The sequence below is a fragment of the Musca domestica genome, unplaced genomic scaffold (genome assembly GCF_030504385.1).
Source record: "Musca domestica strain aabys unplaced genomic scaffold, Musca_domestica.polishedcontigs.V.1.1 123, whole genome shotgun sequence".
In the NCBI taxonomy this organism is placed as follows: domain Eukaryota; kingdom Metazoa; phylum Arthropoda; class Insecta; order Diptera; family Muscidae; genus Musca; species Musca domestica.
In genome coordinates, this window is record NW_026712161.1 from 710,232 (window position 1) to 716,277 (window position 6,046).

Here is a 6,046-nt window from a genome sequence, read left to right on the forward strand (position 1 = left end):
TATTTTGCGTCTACAGATTTTCAATAGCTGTTACGATTTTAGGCATTACTAGACAGACCAATTCCCAGTAGAAGTTTGCAAGTTTAATTTTTAGGGAACAGCTATTTTTCCGTTCCTGTTGAATTTTTCTGCAACAGATATCGTACCCACCTTATATTGGGTTAAACGAACCCGCACAAAATTGTCAGTACTTTTGACAGTTTGTAAAAAAAAAAAAACACTTTCTAAAACAAAAATTATTGCCAATTTGTATGTTGTTATCGGTGGTTAACCTTCACCTTGAAAACGATTTTAATTTTTCGGAACAAAAAACATGACATCTGTGGTGACATTGCACAATAGCTACTGGCCTTGTTATTATTCTTCTTCCAAAGCAAATATTGTTGATTCGAATTGCAAATATTATTTATCAAAATATTTGGTGAAAATATTAACTTTCGGCAGTACGAAATGTGTATTTACGCAATTGCCTTCATTTATTGTTTAATTATTCACATATTTCCAGGATATGCGTACCAGTTTGAAGATATGCCGATACATACGAAAAAACTGTATCAAATGGTATGGTTGAAACATTTAAATTTGAAAATTGATTAATAATTTTTGTTTGTTTAGAAACGAAGCGATTGCTTGGTCGTTGGCACCTGTTTCGTTGGACAATCATGCTGCTCCAAACGTTGTGATTTGTACACCCATAAATGTATTGTTTAAATAAATTTGAAATAAATATTATGTTTATTTGTTTATTTATATTTCCTCATTAGACCTGGCGTGAAGAGTGGTTACATATATTCACGACCTACACCACACAATACTTCCCAACAGATTAGGTTAGGTTGGAAAGAGGGGCGAGCCTGAGACGCTTCAAATCACCATGGAAAAACACATAAGACTGAAATTCGGCATATTGTGCGCTCTATTTGTAGAATTGTACGGAGAAAAGGATTTTTTGAGTCATGCTTAAACTAGAAATACCTTATTTGTAACGAACCCCCTAATGTTGTTAAGATGACGTGTTTCAGAACTGGAAGTTCGCATGTCCTTCAAGTACTAGAGTCAGTACAACCTATTCGGTGTAAGTGTGCTGGCAAACCCAGATAACAGCCGTTAGTCTGCTGATTTTAGCTTTAATTAATTAAGTCATTTGTCTCATCCCAGCTAACATTATTTCCGATTTTTTCCTAATTCGGAAATGAACTCTGCACAAGTTTCCAATTCTGATGTTAAATTGGGAACGAGCTCGGAAAAATGGTGTGAGATTGAAGATAAATTCGGAACATTTTTGTATGGTTGATCCGAAATTCAGAAAAAAACCAGTAAGGACTATATGATACCCTACACCACTATGCATATTTAGTAGAGCTCTCGTAAAAAGGTTTGTACAGGGCATTTCAGAGCTCTATGAGATATTTGGTACAAAATCAAAATCTATCTAATTCTATCGTGCATTTTACGAACTATAGCTATCTCTGAACCGGGTTTCTCCAAATTTTACGTATTAGCTTCTAGACTGGTGATTTGGGCTGATATTGACCATTTAGTGCACATTTAACCCGAAATCGGATGAAGATATATATGAAAGCTATATCCAAATCTGAACCAATTTCGATAAAATTTAAAACAGCAATTCCTGTGCTCCATCTAATACCTGGTACCAAATATCACGGTTGTGGAGTGAATATTACGAATGTATGGGACTAAAACTCTAAATCGGATGAAACATATATATGGTTGCTATATCTATATCTGAACCGATTTTCACGAAATTTGATATACTTGCTTCTAGGCTGAATTTGGTCCGATGTACTAAAATTCAGTCCATTTGGACTTATATCGGCCATTTGGTGCACAATTAACCCGAAATCGGATGAAGATATATATGGGAGCTATATCCAAATCTGAACCGATTTCGATAAAATTTAAAACAGCTATTTCTGTGCTCCATCTAATACCTGGTACCAAATATCACGGTTGTGGAGTGCATAGTAGGAATGTGAGGGACTTAAAGATCAAATCGGATGAAAGACAAATTTTGATATACTTGCTTCTAGACCGAACTCGGTTGGGTGTGCCAAAATTCAGGTAATTTGGACTGATAGTGGATATTTGGTGCACATTTAACCCGAAATCGGATGAAGATATATATGGGAGCTATATCTAAATTTGATCCGATTCTCACCAATTTCAATAGGGTTCGTCCTTGGGCCAAAAAAAAATATTGTTTGGAAAATTTCATCTCAATCGGATAATAAATGCGACCTGCATTTTGTTCACAAGAATACATGGACGGACGGACGGACAGACGGACTGACATGCATAAATCGACTCAGAAAGTGATTCCATGAAGGTTCTCAAAAGTAACTATGGGTCTATCTCGTTTCCTTCTCCATGTTACAAACAAATGCACAAAGACATAATACCCTTACCACTATGTGGTGTAGGGTATAATTAAAGTGCCGCAGTTCTGAAAATTTTCCGATGTTTCAGATGATGTTTATTACAACTTCCACCTTAAAAAGGAGGGTATATTATATTTGTGATTCCATTTGTAACATCCTTAAATATTCGTCGTAGATCCCATAAAGTATATATATTCATAATCAGCATAAAATTCTAAGTCGATTTAACAAAGTCCGTCTGTCTGTCTGTCCGTCTGTCTGTTGAAATCACGATACAGCCCACATTATTTGACGTAGAGCGCCACAATTTAGCAGAGCAATTTTTCTTGTGTCTTGGATGGTTGGTATTGAAAATGAGATATATCGGTCCACGTTCTGGTATAGTCCCCATATAACGGTACCTCCCGATATTGGGTGTTTTGATGATTTATGCTACATTTTTTCACAGATATGTCTAAAAATTGGTAGTTGTCCACGATTGGTATAGTCCCTACATTACGGTACCTTCCAATATTCGGTATTTGGATGATTTTTGACACATTTCTTCACGGATATGTCTAAAAATTGATTGTTGTATATCATAATGGGTCCCAGTTCGTGTGGCGAGTCATTGTAATTATAGGTCCACGTTTTGGTATAGCCCCCATATAAAGGTACCTCCCGATATTCGGCATTTTAATGGTTTTTGCCACATTTCTTCTAATGTTTCCTTTACCCTAAGGTGGAGGGTATTAAAAGTTTGGCCCGGCCGAACTTAATGTTTTTTTACTTGTTTTATCTCACCCTGTATATTCTCGATCAGCATAAAATTCTATGTAGATTTAGCGATGTCCGTTCGTCTGCCCGTCTATCCGTCTGTGGAAATCACTCTAGCTTCCGAAAGAAGTGAAGTAGGTTGATAAAATTTTATTCAAATATATATAATGTCTGCAGGACTTTTGGTATAGATCCAAGTTTTGGTATAGCTCCATAAAATGGCACCTCCCAATTTTCGGTATTTTGGTTATTTAAGCGACATAATTCACCGGAAATGTTTCAAATTTGATATTACAGCCTATAACAGAAAAATGTCTGTGCAGGTCCACGTTTTGGTGTAGCCCCCATATAATAGTACCTCCCGATATTCGGTATTTTGATAATTTTAGCTACATTATTCACCGATGTTTTTCATGTTTCGCATTTGAATTTTGTAATGGCTTACGTTCCACGTTGTCGTATAGATCCTAATATAATGCCTACATTCTGTATTTTTAAGATTTTACCAGAATTTTTAACGGATTTTGTTTTTTGAAAATTGCTTAATTTGTTCCAACTGGTGGAGGGCATTAAAAGTTCGGCCCGGCCGAACTTACAGCTTTCTTACATTTTTTTTATAACAAAACAAAAAAAACAAGTATGTGCAGAGATTAATCGGAAACTTTTCTAGAGAAACGGCAGAAGATCTCAAAAATAATTATGAATCTTAGGAAATAGGAAACTGGCCCCTGATTACCCCCAAACATGGCTCATGTGGGTTTACTTCCTCTCCAAAAAAGAATCGGTGTTGATCCAAAGTTTACTCCTAGCTTACAAATTGTTCGACTGATAATGGTGTCGACATTGCAGGCTTTTTTGCATTTGCATTTTAAAAAGTTTTCATAAAACGTTAGAAGTAATTACACCCTCAAATTTATCAAAATTTGGCATCAACTTTATTGGTGACCAATGATAATTTTCTTTTTTTAAAATTTTCAAATTCAAAAGGAATTCATTAACTTCTGGAACGGTTAGTTACTGCCACCTTAACCTCCTTTTCCATTAAACAAACATCTATGGATAACAGGTGCACAGCGTTCACTGCAGCAATCCGTATGATTCCTGCAGGCGGCAGCAATCTCTCCGCAGGCAGTTGCAAATTCAATTGATGATGAGAATATTAAAAATATCGCTGCCACGAAAACTAATTGTATTACGAATTTCATGTTGACTTGCCGGGTTTGAAATTCAAAATTCTCTTAAAAATTTCCGAAGCGATTGACATTTAAATCTCTTTTGCTTCATATTTAAATGATTATTACACTGTGCTATATTTAGGGACAAAATGTCACGATTGTTATTAGGAAAAGAAAGGTGTCATAAAAGTTAATATTTTGTATTGAAAGACTAGTTTGTTTTAATATTTTCTTTTAATGGATTTGGAAACGCAGCGATAATATTGGTACACAATATCCAATAACTGTCAATTTACTGGCATTGAAAAAAGAAACAAGTTAAAAAGTAGTAAGTTCAGCTGGGCCGAACTTTGAATACCCTCCACCATTTGGAACGAATTTGGAAATAAAATCCTTGATAAATTCTGTTAAAATTTTAAAAATACCGAATATAGCCGTCATATTGGTGTCTATACGACGTGGACCCACATGGGCATTGTTTGTCATAAGTCATTGCCATATTCAAATTCGAAACTTAAAATAAACAGTGAATAATGTAGCTAAAATAATAAATCAAAATATCGTATATAGGGAGGTAGCGTTACATCGGAGCTGTGCGTAGACCTGAACCAGCATAGACAATTTTCTGCCATAGGCTGTAGCATCCATTACTAACTTCAAATACGCGTCTCAAACAATTTCGGTAGGTATTGCATCTAATCTCGTCAAAATGCCGAATATAGGGAGTTACTGGTATGTGGGGCCTATACGAAGACCTGGACCTACATAGACAATTTTCTGTTACAGACTGTAAATCCCAATACGAGCTCTAAATACCAAAATTTTAAACAATTCCTGTTAATAATGTCGCTTAAATCATCAAAATACCGAATACAGGGAGGTACCGTTATATGGCGGCTATACGAAGACGTAGACCTGCACAGACAATTTTCTGTCTTAGGCTGTAGTATCCATTACGAACTTCAAATACCAAATTTTAAACAATTCCGGTTAATAATGTCGCTAAAATCATCAAAATACCGAATATAGGGAGGTACCATTATATGGGGGGCTCTACGAAGACATGGACCTACATAGACAATTTTTTGTCACAGACTGTAGATCCCATTACGAGCTCTAAAGACGCAATTTGAAACAATTCCGAAGAATAATCACGCTAAAATCATCAAAATACCGAATACAGGGGGTACATTTAAATGGCTATAGGAAGACGCGGACCTGCACAGACACTTTTCTGTCTTAGGCTGTAGTATCTATTACGAACTTTAAATAACAAATCTTAAAAACTTCCGGTTAATAATGTCGCTAAAATCATCAAAATACCAAATATAGGGAGGTACCATTATATGGGGGCTATATGAAAACGTGGACCTACATGGCCCATTTACAAACTTAACCTTCATACTGTAAAAATAAACATGTGTTCAAAATTGTAGCCTTCTACCTCAATTCGTTCGAAAGATAGTGTGATTACAACAGACAGACGGACAGACAGACGGACATGGCTAAATCGACTTAGAATTTTACGCTGATCAGGAATATATGTACTTTGTTGGGTCTGACATGAGTATTTCGAGGAGTTACAAACGGAATGACAAAGTTATACACCCTCCATAATATGGTGGAGGGTATAAAAATAAGTTGCTTGCACACAAAAATTTGACCATATTCCGTAGCCAATTTGTATTATATAAACAGGGTGGTGTATTTTACATT

General features: G+C 35.7%; 1 long non-coding RNA gene across 1 annotated transcript; it reads left to right on the forward strand.

Moving 5' to 3' along the window:
- Positions 1 to 239: 239 nt before the first annotated feature.
- Positions 240 to 732, forward strand: LOC131800694 (uncharacterized). Its single transcript, XR_009341504.1, has 3 exons — positions 240 to 443; positions 506 to 561; positions 616 to 732. It is a non-coding gene; the product is annotated as an uncharacterized LOC131800694 (long non-coding RNA).
- Positions 733 to 6,046: the final 5,314 nt, after the last annotated feature.